The sequence below is a fragment of the Bidens hawaiensis genome, unplaced genomic scaffold, assembly GCF_021521415.1.
Source record: "Bidens hawaiensis isolate Kalapana, Puna unplaced genomic scaffold, B.hawaiensis_p1.1 tig00011619_1, whole genome shotgun sequence".
NCBI lineage: Eukaryota > Viridiplantae > Streptophyta > Magnoliopsida > Asterales > Asteraceae > Bidens > Bidens hawaiensis.
The window spans coordinates 275992-293898 of record NW_027491908.1 but is presented as its reverse complement, the minus strand read 5'-3'; the positions used below and the strand labels follow the sequence as shown (position 1 = coordinate 293898).

At 43.5% G+C, this 17907-nt stretch overlaps 1 non-coding gene across 1 annotated transcript; it reads right to left on the bottom strand.

Annotated features, from left to right (window-relative positions):
* On the bottom strand, window positions 1-71 carry TRNAG-CCC (transfer RNA glycine (anticodon CCC)). Its single transcript has one exon. It is a non-coding gene; the product is annotated as a tRNA-Gly (tRNA).
* Window positions 72-17907: the final 17836 nt, after the last annotated feature.

Sequence of the window (17907 nt, the reverse complement as noted above, 5' to 3'; positions counted from 1 at the left end):
TGCGCATCCGGGGAATCGAACCCCGGTCAGTACCGTGGGAGGGTACTATGATACCACTACACTAGATGCGCCTTGTTGTTAGCTTGCAGGTTCTTGTATAAAAGTATACAATCAAAACACAACAAAAATTAATAAAGTTATTAATAAGACATTTGTTTGTCTCATCGAGTTTGTTGTCTTTCAAGTTCTCTTCATATTTTACCGCTAACAGACTGAGAAACAAAAATGATTATTGATTTTCAAGGATGACACATTTTGATGTGTATGTTAGAGGCGTTCATCATATCGGGTTTCGACTTTCTCACTTTAGACATTTTTCAATTGAAATCGAAAACAAACCGAGCCAGAAACCCGAATTTTAACGAAGAGGGTGTTTATTGGTTCGGGTTATTCAATTCAGTTTCCTCGGTTTTGTAACTTATAGGTGATGGAATATATGTCGATTTGTAATAACTAATTATTCTTAAACAAAAGTATTATTATCATATATATAATATCAGTTATCATGTTTTTGTCTAATGTATTACATAAAGGTGGTAGTGGTAAGTAGAGATAGGCATACAAACCAGTCAACCGAACCGAACCGAACCGAACCGACCCGAAAACTAACCCGTAACCAAACCGGGTTGAACCCGATTTTAAAAAGCCGGTTTAGAGCATCTGTAAACCGCCGGGTTGGCACCGGGTTGGAGTTTTTAAGATGTAACCGGGTTAAACCCGATAGTTCGAAACCGGTTAGAAAAAAACCAGTTTAACCCGGTTATAAACCGGTTTGCAGATGTAAACGCTGTTGACTTAAATATGCATTCATGTCGGTGTAATATTGTAATTTTCAACACAATCATTTTAAGGCTTAACAACCTACCTTAAATATGGCTCATTCATTTCAATTCCATTTAATTTATTACATCGTTGGAAATTTGGAATATTATATGATTGAAATCTATACTATTTAATAAATAAAGGTTTTTCAATGCCACATAACATCATACAAATAGTGTCTTGCAAAATTTTTCCACCTCTCTTTCTTATAAAATGTATTTCTCTTTCTTATTAATAGTCTTATATATAACTTTCTTTAATCAATTATTTTCTATTTTTAATAGTTTTTTTATTTAAAAATTTTAATAAACACATAATATATTATTTATAAATATGTTGTATTAGTTATTAACATTAAGCTTTTATAATTAGCGATTTTTACAGTGATTTAGATAAAATAATTAATTTAATTTCAAAGAAAGAAATTTTCACTTTATGTTTTGCAATGAAGATTAATACAAGATAAGATCAATCGATTTAGATGGTTGATTTGATTTTGAGACAACCTGTTTTAACGCACGGTAATTTATGCGTTTCATTATCTAAATTTGAAATTAAAAAAAACGAAACTACTAATTTTGATATGGATGTTAAAATTACAAATATAGTATACAAAAAAATTGATTTATTTTTTGGTATTTCACATTGTGTTATTATTTAAATAAAACTTCAATAGAAAATTGCACAGAAACAGCTGAACATTGATTTATTCAAACTCGTATTTCACACAGGTCTTAATGATATATGTCATTACACATGAGTGATCATTAGAAAATTTTCTCAGGTTTCTCTCATATTAAATATATATTTCTTTTTCTTATTAATAGTTTTTAATTTTTCTTCTTCTTAGTCTGTTATTTTCTTTTTTTTAATAATTATTTCCTGATTTAAGAAATTTAATGCCAACATATATTTATTATTTAGTTTTATATAGTATAGATTGTATTAGTTACTAATATTAAGTTTTTATAAGTAGCGGATTTTAACTTTGATTTAGATAAAATAATTAATTTTAAATTTCAAAGAAATAAATTTTTACTTTATAATTGTTTTGTAATGAAGATTAATAAAAGCTAAGATCAATCTCTTTAGATTGTTTGTTTGTTTTTTAGAAACCTATTTTAACGCATGGTTAGCTATGTGTTTCATTATCTAGAGTTGAAACCAAAAATAAAGTGAAACTACTAATTTTAATATGAAGAATAAAGTTACAAATTAAATTACAAATATTGTATAAAAAAAAAATATTTAGAGATTTATGAAATTTCAACTTTTTATTTCCATATTTTGTATTGTGTAATTTATTCAACCATATATTATGTTTTTTATATGTTGAACATGTTTTATATTTCACATTATGTTATTATTTAAATAAATTTATTTATTTTACCCCGTGTTTTACACGGGTACCTAACCTAGTCTTCAATATACAGAAAGTTTTTGGTGCACATTCCATGGAAATATATTTTGCAATTCCAAACCGATATAGACTTAACTAATATATCCGTTGAAATTAATTTGTTGCCTTAATCGGTGGACATTTAATACAAGTGTTTAATACAAATAAGGAAACCATTACACGGCTGTAGGCATTTATAACACACTCAAACAAATTAGTCTGCACTTTTTTATGTTTTATGTCAAACCTGCAAACCGGTTTATAACCAATTCAAGCAAAACCGGTTTGGAACCGACCCAAACCGGTTACATCAGTTTATAGTTTTCAATGTCTCAACCCGGTTAGGGTTAGAACCGGTTTGTACCAAAACTGGGTTTGACTAATAACTGGTTCGGTTTAACCCGAAACCGGTTTAGGTTAAAAAACCGGTTTGTGCATCTCTAGCGGTAAGAGTACCTCCAAACCATGCGTAATAAGAAGCTCGTATCAATGTTTGAAGAAATTGGTGAATTACTGGCCGAAGACGTGTAAAAAATTTTTTAGAGTAAGTTGCAGAAAATGTTACACGCTATAAAATAAAATAAAAAGGGTTATCTATATACGTATTGGTGATGAAGAGCTTGAACTCATTGTTTAAAAAAGTTCAGTGTTAAAATTGGTCGGTTATTATACATTTATACTTCAAAATAATTTGCAACAAACTTCAAATATACAACTATTAACTTTTTTTTTCATCTCAAAAGCTATCTCTATTTAGTGCATATGATTTCATTTTGACTTCTTTTCATTTAATTTTCTATCAAATCATCCCCATGTATATAAAGGAACTTATTTTCTAGGTCTATCATCATAAACTTAATTCAGTTTTCATGAAACTTTTTTACTGGTAAATATGTTAAATAGAACATAGCATGTACCGTGGACGTACCAGGGAAAAACACATCGTAATAGTAATAACTGTAATGTACACATGGTGACATTGTGTTTATATGGATGGAAGCATAAAATCCATTTTAATTAAAGAAAAATATATTATAATAATTATAATTTGCATTTTAAAATGTAGATTTAGAATAAGTAACTGTATATAGATAAATGATTATTAGATAACAACACAAAACCAAACAAATTAAACATGTAGTTATTAATTATTCTAACTAAATGATTAATAAAGAACATAATTTTACAAAATTAAAGTTAATAAAAATATATACTAAAATATAGAATACTGTACAGTTGTTTCTGATCACTTTCTCTCCTTGAATGCACCGGTTTCTTCCTTTACCATTTGAAAGCAACCGCTCCAACAAACCACGTACTACTGTCATAGAATACGACTAGTCATCGATCGGCATGCTTGTACTTGTCTGCGACATCCACTTTAAAACCAAGAGACTGATATCTAGCTGCTAAACCTCTATCTTCCTTTAGTGTTGCCAGTGGCTAAATTGTTCAGTTATGCCAAATTTGACAACTGAGTAATGATCCAAACCCTTACACGTGCATAACACTCTATATAAAAACAGAAAATAATATTCATAATGTTATTTGCTTAATCCCTTTGTATTTAAAAAGGGGAGAGTAAATGGCAGAATGTCTGTTTCTTTAAACTGTACTAATCTAACCGAAGCAATGGAGGGGACTAGAGGTGGGGAAAAACCGGTTAACAGAACTGAAACCGAACCAGTTTGAAGCCGTTTATGTAGAAGCTGGTTTGGAATCGATTGAAACTGTACGTTTGGAACCGATTTGTAATTCTCTTCTGCCGACACCGGTTTCAAACGAGTTAATCGAACCGAAGCTGGCTAAAACTTGCCAAAAACCGGCAAAAACCGATTGTAACCCAAACTGAAACTGATCATAAAGCAGTCAAAAAAACAGTTTCAACCTGAACCTAAACCAATCATAAATTTGGTTTTGAGTTGTTGATCAAACCGAAACGGTTTCAACCCGAACCGGTTTTATAGTTTAAAACCAGTTTATACACCTCTAGAGGGGACACACCTTTTTACTAATAATCTCTACTATCTAGACCTCAAGCGTTATACTAATTTATCAAATATTAATTCAAAGCGTCGACTCTTCCACTGGTACAAAAATGGGAAACCGGGGAACCATATCTTTTACATGTAAAATGGTAACATAAATTAAAATTTAAAATGGTAACTATCGAAAACCCTAATCCGCATATGAGTTATACTGTTCATTATGTCGTACACTCTTTTTCTCTAGTTCAATTTTCACTCCAAAAATTACATATGAAGTTCTTGACCTCATTTAAGTTCATACTCTTTTTCTCTAGTTCAATTTTCACTCCAAAAATTACATATGAAGTTCTTGACCTCATTTAAGTTCATCCGGTTGATATATTTAGAGAACCACCAAATAGTTTCTATCAGAAAGTGCCACTCAACTCTCAGATAATACGAGTTAGAAATCCAAAATTCCCCAATAAGTGGCGATAGGGTTTTGGGTGAATTGTTACGATCCAGTTATATACAGAGAGAGGCATATAAGGGAGACGGTGAGTGTAGATGAAGGTCTAACGGGATCAAATAAACGTTGAACACTAAACTTGTCACACAACTATAATTTCGTTTTTTTATATATTATATAATGTCATGAGATTGTATGGACGAATATAGGATTGATGACGTTTACGGGAAGGAATTTATGTGAATTTGTTTCTATAATCAAGTTTATATAATTGAAATCTTGTGAATTAGTCGTATGGGTTATAGTTTGTAGTTTATATAGACAAGTTCGTATAGTTAGAACTACATGAATGAAGCTCACTGGAATGTACTTGTCTGCGACATCGACTTTAAAACCAAGAGACTGATATCTAGCTGCTAAACCTCTATCTTCCTTTAGTGTTGCCAGTGGCTAAATTGTTCAGTTATGCCAAATTTGACAACTGAGTAATGATCCAAACCCTTACACGTGCATAACACTCTATATAAAAACAGAAAATAATATTTGAAGAAACGTGGATCTACTCACTGGTAGCAGATCTACTTTCCTCGGGTGTGATTATACTATTTCACCGATGGTTCTTCTGGGTCTGTGTTCTTCCACCTACAAAATGAACAGCGCCGTTACTTACCCCTCAGAAAGGGACAGAGGGGTCCTCTTTGGGGTAACCCTCCGGCGTGAGAATCAGTATATTTGTGGAGAAGATAATAATGTGTGTAAGAGAATCTCAAGAGTATTGCTGAATAGCTGAATACCCTTTGATTGTGAGACTGTCTGTTTGTATGTAACTGATTGTGAGTGAAAGTAATTCAATATGATTGAATGTGTTATCACTGCTTGTAACTGTCAATGATTGAGTATGAATGTGTCATCAAAGTGGAGTTGATGCTGTATTTATAGTGCTAGGGTTTTTACTGGTTGGGCTCAACCTCGTTGGCCTCCTCCAATCGCACTGCGCCACGTGCCCTCTGGGACACCTGGCGCTTTCTCGTTGGTTGTAATCACGTGGTAGCACATGTGTCATGCTGAGTTGTCGACCTTTCATTTGGCAGTTGTCAACATCAGCATATTCTTACTCCTTAAAAAGATGCCTTCTGGAAGATTGTCTGACGTGCACAATCAAGGTTGCCCTAATCCTGATTTGGATAAGGACGAGGTTGATTATGTGCACGTGTGATATGCGCCCATCCTGAGGATACGCGAAGTCTTCTTTTTATTCTCACGCGCAGATATTTCATGCGCAGGTGCGATATGCACGAGCGTGTGATATGCGCCGCGCGCATATGTGACGCGCGAGCATATGTGATGTGCAAGAGCATGTGATATGCGCCGCGCGTTGATGCGCCGCGCGCATATGTGATGCGCGAGCATATGATGCCTGAGCATGTTTTGTATGCGCCATGCGCCTAGGTTTTGGCTTTGTGCCTTCATAATGTCTTTATCTTGTGGGTTGACCCGCCTTGCTTGGTGTTGAGGCGGGTACATACCTCTTCAAGCCCCCCCAGTCTAATGTGTGTCTTATCTCGCGCGAGCGCGGTAAGATAGATATTAGACTCACTGAATTGTTCTTTTAAAGGGGTTTTGTCGTTTTCTTGGTTGTTTCCATCGTTGCGCGAAGTTCTATCCATTTGGTTGAAAACGAAAGGTCCAATCACGTGGTTGGTTGGTGGTGACGTGCGCCGTAAACGTGTCAGACGTTTCGTGTGCTCGAGGTGCTACAGTTGCCTTTCATGTCCCCTCACACAGCTGTCTTGAACACGTGTCGCACTCGCATTGGTTAGTACCTGCGAGTGGGGGCGCGTCTCTGTTCCGTGGCAGGTCGGTTACATTTTTATGTCCCCTCACACAGCTGTTAGGGACACGTGTCGCGCCATCGTTGGCTTGCACCTGCGAGTGGGGGCGCGTGAAATCCGATCAGCTGCCACATTTCTCTCTCCTGGTCCTATAAAAGCAGGCCCTTAGGAATTTTTTATCTTCATCTTCATTGTTGCTAAAATTCAAGTTTCTGTCTTTCACATTCGGATTTGAGTGTTTACATCGATTCGAATCCTCGATTATCGGCTATTGCAGTTGTATGTCTGATAGTTCAGACTCGTCTAGCCCTTCAATCACCTCCGTTGCCTCTCGAAGACGCCGTGTGAAATCTGTGGTGATGTCGACATTGAAGCAAAAGGGGAAGGGGAAAAAGGTTGTTGAGACCACATCGGAGGAAGTAGGGAGGACCAAGGCCACCAAAAGGTGGAATGAAATCCCCTGCAAATTGAAGCAGGCCGATCTCGACAACCTCATCGCCTCTCAGGGCTTTCCCACCCTGTTTGGCTGCATGTTGCCTAGATCCGGGCAAACGGCGGCGGACCCGACTGCCGGCTATATATCCCTATATAGCCACTTTTTCACCCACTGCAACCTTCGTCTCCCGATGACAAGGTTTGTGGGTGCACTGCTGAAGTTCTATGGGATTCATATATCCCAAGTCCATCCGTTTGGACTCGTGCGCGTGACTCACTTTGAGTTCATGTGCAAATCCCAGCGCGAGGAACCCACTCCTCGGCGCTTTCAGTATTTTTATAAGGCCAAGATCCAAGACAATTGGATCTCTTTTATTCCTCGCAGTCAGAAGGTGAAGTGCTCCACTGTTTCATTCAAGAGCCTTCATGACTGGTCTGAGAGGTTCTTTTACATAAGGTCTGGTGTGATCCCCATCCGTATGACCATGCGCTCTATCTCTTCTGCGCCTGCGGATGAGGGTGTCCTCAAGAACCCAACTGGCGCCTGGGTTAAGAAACTGACCGCCGAACCATCCCCCGCGAAGAAAATTTGCGAGGAGGCGCTGGTGGGGGTCGGCATGAGTAAGCTCTGGGCCGACAGCGCGCTTGAGCCCGTTATCCAAGTCGACGGGTTGTGTAAGTTTTTTTTTTTTTATTGCTTTATTTATTTTCCTGCGCGAACATCGTTCTTTTGCTGATATCATTTAACTTGTTTTTGCGCAGTCACCAAGGATTATATCATTGCCGCTTATGATGAACATGTGGAGGGCGGCTCCGTCGAGCTTGGCGTTGGGGAGGTTGGTTTCCCAGATCGCTTCGATGACATGTTCATCCCAGTGGATCTGGATTTTGACTTTGACAGTGACGCGCCTGGTAAGCCTTCGCACTTATGCTCATTCCTTTAGAATACCCAAGTTTATTAACAGTTCTGTTGCTTGTTTTGTAGATGCGCTTGAAAACTACGAGCTAGAGCTCGCGGAAGAGGAGGAGGAGGAGGAGGAAGAGGAGGCGCCCCTACTAAAGCGCAAAGCTAAGGGGAAATCTGGCGCAGGGGCCAGTAAGAAACAGAAGAAAGATGACACCCCTGTCGCTCATCCCCATGCTCAAACGAAGGGACCAAAGGAAACCCAGGTGTTTACCACCAAGGTTTCTTTAGCTTCCTTGCCTGTGAGAGTGGGCAGGCCTCCTGTCCACTTGAGGTATGGTGGCGTCGCCTCCTCCGTTCGCGCGGCTGAAGAGAGAAGCAGTGCCGCGCCTGCAACAGGTATACTTTGCTTATCTTCATCTGATTGAGTTGTTATTAAACCTTTGCTCCTTTGAATGTTTGCAGAGCCGGCGACGGTAACAGATCAGCCGCAGGCGCCACAAGGTGCTACGGCTGCGCCGGGGACTCCATCGAAGTCCCCTGTTCTACCCTCTGAAAAGGGTAGAATGAATTTTATGGCGATGTTCGCCGCGCGAACAGAATTGCGCCAAGGTAAGTTTTGCACATTTGTCTTCTGAATTTTTCCTCTTGGACTCAGTCATAAACCATTTTTCCTTGTTTATTTGTTCATAGGAGTTGTAGCTGGCGCAACAGTTGCTGGTGATACTCCTGGCGCCGCTGCCGGCACCGCTGATTCTGGTCCTGCTCCTGCTAGTGCTGAGTCTCCCCTTATTGGGATTACCAAGGAGCAGGAAACCGTATTGCGCGCCGAACTGGTGGCGTCGAGACCTCCCTCGCCTCCTCCTGCACGCAGCCCTTCCCGCGAGGCTGGTTTGGAGCCTTCCAAGTCGCAGGAGAAGAGGCCTGTTGAAGAAGATGAGGAGGACGAGGGGGTTCAAGCTGAAGACTCCTTGGGAGACCGCGCCAGCCCTGCGATGCCACAAGAGTTCGCGGCGCAGACTTCTGGTGGGGCTGGCGTTGACTTTCCTGCTTCATCCCCGCAGGTATGTTTTATTTTGTTACACCGCTGCGTGTACCTCCATATAAGTATGTTTTATGACTTAGAACATTTCTTGTGTTTTGCAGGAAGGTGACCACGTTTACCGCCCGAGATGGAATATTAATGAAAACAGTTCCTTCCAATCCATGGGCGTATGCGAGGACTTCTGGGCTCATGCCGTGCCTCCTACTGAAAGGAGGTATCAGGAGGAGCGCACCCGCGCGGACTTGCTGAACGACCATATTTTTGCTGGGTCTGCTTTCTTCGCTGCTTCCCAAGAGCTTCATCGTGATTATATTAAAGTACGCGATGCTCTTGTGGAAGCCCAGCGAGAGGCCAAGGTGGCTGCCTGGAACCTTTCTGATGCTCGCGCGCGAGCTGAGAAACTCCAGGCGGAGCTCAGTGAAAACCGAGCAAGTGCCAACACCGCCTATATCAAGCGCGGGCATGAGCTCCAAGCTGCGCGGGAGAAGCAGCAGTTGGCAGAGGCCGAAGTTGCCAAGTACGCGCGCAGAGTGCGTGTCTTGGAACAGCAGGCTGAGGCGCGTGACCAAGCTATTGTCCAGAGTATAACTGAGAAATCATCACTGGAGAGCGAGGTTGCGCGCCTGAAGAGGGAGTTGGCGGCCGCGCAGGCCGATAGAGATGAGGCCTTGGCGACGGCGGCGTCCAGCCAGGAAGCACTTGGTGCTGCGCAGGCGGAGAAAGAAAAAATTTTGGCGGCAGCAGCGTCTGATAAGGAGGAGCTAAAAAAGACTAAGGAAACTGTTGAGTTATTAAACTCCCAGGTTCCTGTCCTCGAGACGTCTGTTGCTGGCCTCGCGCAGGATCGCCAATGGCTGGTGTCACAGGGCATAACTCGCTGCGCTTTGGCGATGAAATATTCCGCCGAGTTTCAGGCCCTTGTGATGGACTGCAATGCCGCCGCGCGCTTGGTGGGCCGAGCCGAAGGGTTTACGGATGGGTATGAATATGGCATGTTGAAGAAGAACCCATCCGAGTACCCTTACAAGAGCGACGCGGCCTGCGCGGACATGGCCGCGGTGGGGGAAAAGTATATGAATACTCCCATCCCCATCCTTATGCAGGTACCTTGACCTTAATGAGTTTTACTTGATTAATTTTCCAAGTGTTTGTACTCAATACTTTTCTATTGATTTTGCAGATAGCTGCGCTTGCTGACCAGCCCGACCTCGGCGCGCTAAAGAAGTTGCTCGATGAATGCGAGAGGGCTGGTAGCGATGATGGTGGCGCGGGGGATGTTGCCCCTGCCAGCGGCTCTGGCGCTGCGAATAAATCTGCTCCTGACACCGTCGTGATAGAAGACTCCAATGAGGAGGAAGAACTTGACTATGGTCAGTTCGGAGATGAGGAGCAGGCCGTGCCAGATGCTGCGGGAGATGATGAGGGTGATGAAGCGGCTGACGTCGACGTGGAGACTTGAGAAGCCCTTCATCGAATTTTGTATATATATATTTTTTTTTTTTGTACTTGTAATTTGTAACTCATCATACTTGTAAATTTCAATGCAATGGAATGAAACTTGTTTTCTCCTTTTCACATCTTGCGCATTTCCATTCATCTCTTCATGTTTGCTTGTATAGATATAAGATATGGTTGCACGTTAAAATAAGAACAAGGTTGTAAGGAAATTATTCACTTAACCATAGTCGTATTTTGTAAGTGGTTTCGCAGCATCTTGTTTATGCTGACATGCGCGATAACTTTTCACAATTCCTTTTTCGCGCGTCATAGTCGCGCTGTTTTTACATGGAAGTATGAGTTTTAGCCATTACATGTCAGCATGTGTTACTCAGATATCCACTATGATTCCTCGCGCGATCTCGACCTGAGACCTTAACAACTATGTTATGGCATGTACTTTGCCTTAGTCGTTTAAGGAGTTTTATGATCAAGCTGCGCGGGATGTAAGATGGATGTTTGTGAGTGTTTTGAGCTAAGGCTCTTTGTTTTGGGCTAAGGCCCTGACGTGTTTAGAGTTAAGACTCATTAACGTGTTTGAGCTAAGGCTCGTATGTTTGGGCTAAGGCCCTGATGTTTTAGAGTTAAGACTCGTTAACGCGTTTGAGCTAAGGCTCGCGCATGTATGTTTTACTTCGTTTTATTTTGTTTTGAAGTCAATATAGTGTTGTCATATTGCTCCAAATTAATAAAGGAAGTGTGAAACATGTATGCAAAGGTAATAGAACAAATATTGAAAGATAGCGCGAATCATCATTCATGATGGCTTAAAAGCCTTGATTACATATTTGAACTTTTACATGAAGCATTTTCTAAGCTGTGCCGCGTTCCATGCGCGCGGTATCTTTTTTCCATTCAAATCTTTTAAAGTGTACGCGCCTTTCCCCAAATCTTCTGAAATTTGATAAGGTCCCTCCCAATTGGGGGACATTTTTCCTGGGGGTATCGCGCGACTAGCTTCGTTGTTTCGAAGGACAAAATCATTTTTCTTGAAGTGGCATTCTTTAACACGCTGATTGTAATATTTTTCCAACTTTTTCTTGTATTTGGCTTCATTGATGATAGCCGCTTCTCTGCGACCTTCAAGCAAGTTGAGATCCAATCTTCTTTCGCGCTCGTTATCAGTCTTGCTCATCATGAGTACCCTACGGGATGGGCATCCAATTTCTGCTGGGATCATAGCCTCTGTCCCATAGGTTAGGCTGAACGGGGATTCGCCATTGCTAGTTTTGCTTAATGTCCTGTGCGCCCACAAGACATTAGGTAACTCTTCGACCCAAGAATGGGATTCTCCCTCCAACCTTTTCTTCAGCCCATTTAACAAACTTTGATTCGCGCGCTCCACTTGGCCATTCCCTTGAGGGTGGTAGACCGAAGTGAAGATTTGGTTGATGTGCAATTCTTTGAGCCAGCTGGATATCTTCCTGTCAGTGAATTGTTTGCCATTGTCGCTCACAATTTCCATAGGAAGGCCAAAACGGCAAATGATGTGGCTCCAGATAAATTGTTTCATCGCCTCAGCTGTGATTCTTGCTAGTGGCTTGGCCTCAACCCATTTTGTGAAATAATCTATCGCCACTACCAAAAATTTCACTCGGCCTTGCGCTTGCGGCAGGGGCCCCACAATATCAATGGCCCATTTGTGGAAAGGCCATGCGGAGGTCACTGGAATCAAGTTGTTCTTTGGTCGCATGGTGTTTGGCGCGTGGCTCTGACATGCCTTGCATTTTTGGATTTCTTTTAGCGCATCCAAGTACATGCCTGGCCAATAGTAGCCTGCGCTCATTGCCTTGGCAACCACCATGCGCGGGCCAGCGTGTATTCCGCAGATTCCTTCATGAATCTCCCTAATCACATAGCTTGCTTCTTCAGCATCCAGGCATTTCATTAGCGGTCCAAGATAAGAGCGCCGATATACTGTACCATCCAGTAGTTCATAATTCTGCGCCTTGTGTCTTATCTTTCTCGCCTGTGCGCGATCGTCCGGTAACTTCCCCTCCTTCAGGAATTCCATTATTGGAGTTATCCAGGATGAAGGGGTTGTATGAATTACAAGGACCGATTGCGTTTGCACTGACGGGCTGCTCATTACTTCCACCCTGACATCTTTGCCAAAGTGATCAAAATTAGTTGATGCCATTTTACTCAACGCGTCAGCGGACTTGTTTTCGCTGCGCGAGATGTGTATGATTCTGAAGAAGTCAAACTGCTCAACGAGCTTTTTTGCCTGCTCTAGATACAGAGGCATTGTGTTCTCCTTGGCGTCATATAGGCCGTTGACCTGAGCAGCTACCAAGTAAGAATCAACATGCGCCTCTAGTCTTTTAACCCCAAACTTGCGCGCGATGCGCAGACCAGCCAGCAGGGCTTCATACTCAGCCTCATTGTTGGTACTCTTGAAGTCCAACCTAATAGCATAGGTATATTCATGATTATCAGGGTCCACCAGTTTGAGGCCTGCGCCGGACCCTTCGTTGTTGGAGGCTCCATCAGTGAATAGCCTCCAAACATCTTCTTCATCATTTGCTCGCGGAGGGTCTACCTCGCGCTGAGCTTCTTCAATCTTTCCCTCTGGGATTTCCGTGATGAAATCCGCTAAAACTTGACCCTTTATTGCTGGACGGGGCTTATAGGTGATCGTGTGTTCACCTAACTCCAGCGCCCACTTTGTCAGCCTTCCGGAGAGCGCGGGGCGTCGCAAGACTTGCTGGATGTTGTAACCAGTCAGTACTTCAATAGGATGTCCATTGAAGTATCTATGTAGCTTGCGCGACGCGTGTGTTAGTGACAAAACTAATTTTTCCATGATGGAATAGCGCGTCTCAGGGTCTGTGAGCACTCGACTCACATAGTATATTGGCGTTTGGATCCCCTTGCGATCCACCAATAATACTGCGCCGATGGCGCGATCTCCAGCTGACAAGTACAATGTAAGGGTTTCGCCAGGAAGTGGAGCTGTGAGCGCGGGCAGCTTTATGAGACATTCTTTTATCTCAGTGAAAGCTTGCTCAGCCTCAGGCGTCCACTTGAATTGGCTCTTCTTCAAGCAGTTCCTCAAAGTGTTAACGAATGGAGTAGATTTGCTGGCGTGGTTCGCTAGGAACCTGTTGATTGACACCAGTCTACCATTCAGCTTCTGAACCTCTTTCATGGTGGCTGGTGAAGGCATGTCAAGGATGGCTTCCACCTTCTCAGGGTTCACCTTGAAACCATCCTTAGTGACCATTACACCAAGAAATTTCCCCTCTTCCGCGCCGAAAGTACATTTGCTCGGGTTGAGCTTCATGTTAACTTCCGTTAGGCGCTGAAGAGTTTCCTCGATGTCTTTGAGCATTTGTCTCTCCTCCCTGCTCTTGATCACCAAATCATCAACGTAGACTTCTAGATTTCTTCCGATTTGTTCACTGAAAACCGAATCCATAAGTCTCTGATAGGTTGCGCCCGCATTCTTTAAACCAAAGGGCATTTTTGTGTAACAAAAAACACCCTTGTCGGTTCTGAAGGCAGTCTTGTCTTCATCCTGTGGTGCCATTTGAATCTGGTGATAGCCTTTGTATGCATCCAGGAAACATTTGAGCTTGAATGGCGCCACGGAGTCCACCTTTGCGTCGATGTTTGGGAGGGGGTAACAGTCTTTCGGACATGCTTTGTTGAGGTCCTTGAAGTCAATACACATTCTCCATGACCCGTTGCTTTTCTTTACCATCACAGGATTGGCTACCCACGTCTGGTATCGGATCGGGCGGATGATGTTTGCGCGCAACAGGTCCTCCACTTGCTCATTCATGGCCTTCGCCTTTTCATCCCCCATGATTCTCTTTTTCTGAGCAATTGGCTCCACCGACTTGAACGTGTTAAGAGAATGTTGCGCCAAGTCTCGCGGGACCCCCGTCATATCGGAGTGTTGCCACGCGAAAACCGACGTGTATTTTGTGAGCAACTTTTTCATTCTCAATCTCGTTTCGTCTGAAATGGTAGCGCCAATTGTGACCGTTTGCTCTGGGAATTTTGGGTTTAAAATCCACTTCTCTGGCGCATTGTCAGCCATTGGAAGTTTCATTCTCCCTTCCCGCGGCGTGCTTGTCACTGCGCACAAATGATCGCGGTAAACAAATGTTACGCCTGTTGGTGTAGGGAACCCCAATGCGCCGTGCGCTGGCGACGGTACAGCATTAAATTGGGCAATCGTTCCCCTACCCAGGATCATATTGTGGCATGACGTGGTGGGCAAGACCAAGAAGTTGACAACTTCGGCTCGCTTGCGCTCATCATCCCCCATAGTTAGTTCAAACTGAATCTGGCCTAGGGGATGTATGATTTCATTTGAGACACCACAGATTGGTGCGTTCACAATTTCGAGCCGCGCTTGGTCTGCCGGGTCTAACTTTCTGAAACATTGCTCATACATAATGTCAGATTCGCTTCCAGTGTCCACCAGGACCTTTGACACTTCGTAATGAGCGATGTGTGTGGTGATGACGAGAGGACTGCTTATTGAAGGGCCTCCCCTGATTCTTGGGAAGATGACTTGCTGCTCGCGCCAATCTCCGTGGATTTGCGCGCTTCTCTTTTTTGACGTCTGCCCTTGTCGTCCCCCCTCAGCCACACAGATTCTTTTGTATTTCTTGCTGGCAGAGGCTCCTTCCGGTTGCTCATCTTCTATTCTTTGGTTTTTTACCAAGTGAGCCAGCCTGCCTGACTTTACATCCTTCTCGATTTTATCCTTTAAATGATGGCATGCGTCGGTGTTGTGGCCCGGGGACCTGTGAAATTCACAATATTTGCCACTGTTTTGCGGTCCCTTGTAGTGTAGCTGCTTGGGGGGCTTGAATTGGACATTCTCAGTACTTAACACCTGTGAAGGTGTTTTAGTGAGGGGTGTCCATATTCTTGGCAGAGGTCTGCTAGGATCTCTGCCGCCCTCCCTCTTGTCACCCTCCCCGCGATTACGAACTTCTTTTTGGGGCTGGGGTGAGGTTGGTTGCGCTTGTTTTTCCGCGGAAGAAAAACTTGTTGGCTGCAACCTGGACCATACAGAGTTCTGTTTGGCCCTCTTCTCTTTGCTGCGCGGTGATTCTGCCTGATGCGCTCTTTCTCTTGCCCTATCTTGGGCAATCTGTTTCTCATTTCTCGCGAAAACTCGCGATGCCTCCATTAACTTGGCCCACGTGGTGGGCATACCATCTTTGCTTACGAGAGCCCGGCGGAGTTGATCACTGCGCGCGCCTTGTATAAAGGCCACGCGCAGGAGCTGCTCAGTTATACCCCCGATTGCCAGGGATTCCTGATTGAAACGAGTGATGTAATCTTCAATCGTTTCATCATTCCTGCGTATGCAGTGCATGATGTCATCAGGATCGCGCGTGTGCCTGCGCTGCTGTACGAAGTGGGCTTGGAACTTTTCTAATAGTTCCTCGAACCCATCAATTTGCCCTGTCGGCAAGCTCTCGAACCATACCCGCGCTGCGCCCGTGAGGCAGCGAGCAAACATATGACACCATGTTGGCATCGTCCAGCTCTCTAGGTTTCCCGTGTTATAGAAACCTTGCAAAAAGTCATCTGGATCTGTTGTGCCATCATATTTGCCCAGACCACTTGGCATCTTTGTCTTGTGCTGAATGGGAGCCTGCGCGATGCGCGCAGTAAACTTTGAGTGTTTTACCAGGATGGCTGGTCTGTAGGGCGTGGTTACGTCCACTTGCCCTCTGACCGGTGGGCTGTACGGCATGTGCAGATCTAGATCTGCTCTGGCTCCAGGCGCCATGTTCACAGGCGCGCGGAGCTGTGAGCCTCCTGCATGAGTATCCCGTGTCTTCCTCATGCTATGCACTTCTTCATCACTGAACTCAGTGTGTGCAGTGTGAACAGAATGTCCTTCTTCCGGCGCGCGCGGCCTCTTTGTAGTCTGCTTATCAAAAACTTGCCTTTGTGTTTGGTCGGCTAGCTTCTTCTGCTTGACCATTTCGTTGTACTTTTCAATCAGACGCCGCTGCTCGTTTATGAGCCATTCATTCGGATCATTTGCTTCATCTTCTGGACCCATTGGTCCTTTCAGCTTCGCGCCGGCCATATTTTGTAACGTGAGATCGTCTGGAGGAGTTTCAGTCTGGCCGTGAGGGGTTGTGACGAAGGGACGGTTGCTGGTGGTACGCGTAGAATCACGCGGTACCCTCAGAACCTGCTGTCCGTCGTTAACACCCTCACGTTCAATATCCTCCAGAGCTTGATCAACGTTACGAACGCCAGAAACCATGGTGATTGATTTTTATGTAGATCTGATGAGATCTGATTGCCGTTTGTCCCACGGATGGCGCCAATGAAGAAACGTGGATCTACTCACTGGTAGCAGATCTACTTTCCTCGGGTGTGATTATACTATTTCACCGATGGTTCTTCTGGGTCTGTGTTCTTCCACCTACAAAATGAACAGCGCCGTTACTTACCCCTCAGAAAGGGACAGAGGGGTTCTCTTTGGGGTAACCCTCCGGCGTGAGAATCAGTATATTTGTGGAGAAGATAATAATGTGTGTAAGAGAATCTCAAGAGTATTGCTGAATAGCTGAATACCCTTTGATTGTGAGACTGTCTGTTTGTATGTAACTGATTGTGAGTGAAAGTAATTCAATATGATTGAATGTGTTATCACTGCTTGTAACTGTCAATGATTGAGTATGAATGTGTCATCAAAGTGGAGTTGATGCTGTATTTATAGTGCTAGGGTTTTTACTGGTTGGGCTCAACCTCGTTGGCCTCCTCCAATCGCACTGCGCCACGTGCCCTCTGGGACACCTGGCGCTTTCTCGTTGGTTGTAATCACGTGGTAGCACATGTGTCATGCTGAGTTGTCGACCTTTCATTTGGCAGTTGTCAACATCAGCATATTCTTACTCCTTAAAAAGATGCCTTCTGGAAGATTGTCTGACGTGCACAATCAAGGTTGCCCTAATCCTGATTTGGATAAGGACGAGGTTGATTATGTGCACGTGTGATATGCGCCCATCCTGAGGATACGCGAAGTCTTCTTTTTATTCTCACGCGCAGATATTTCATGCGCAGGTGCGATATGCACGAGCGTGTGATATGCGCCGCGCGCATATGTGACGCGCGAGCATATGTGATGTGCAAGAGCATGTGATATGCGCCGCGCGTTGATGCGCCGCGCGCATATGTGATGCGCGAGCATATGATGCCTGAGCATGTTTTGTATGCGCCATGCGCCTAGGTTTTGGCTTTGTGCCTTCATAATGTCTTTATCTTGTGGGTTGACCCGCCTTGCTTGGTGTTGAGGCGGGTACATACCTCTTCAATATTCATAATGTTATTTGCTTAATCCCTTTGTATTTAAAAAGGGGAGAGTAAATGGCAGAATGTCTGTTTCTTTAAACTGTACTAATCTAACCGAAGCAATGGAGGGGACTAGAGATGGGGAAAAACCGGTTAACAGAACTGAAACCGAACCAGTTTGAAGCCGTTTATGTAGAAGCTGGTTTGGAATCGATTGAAACTGTACGTTTGGAACCGATTTGTAATTCTCTTC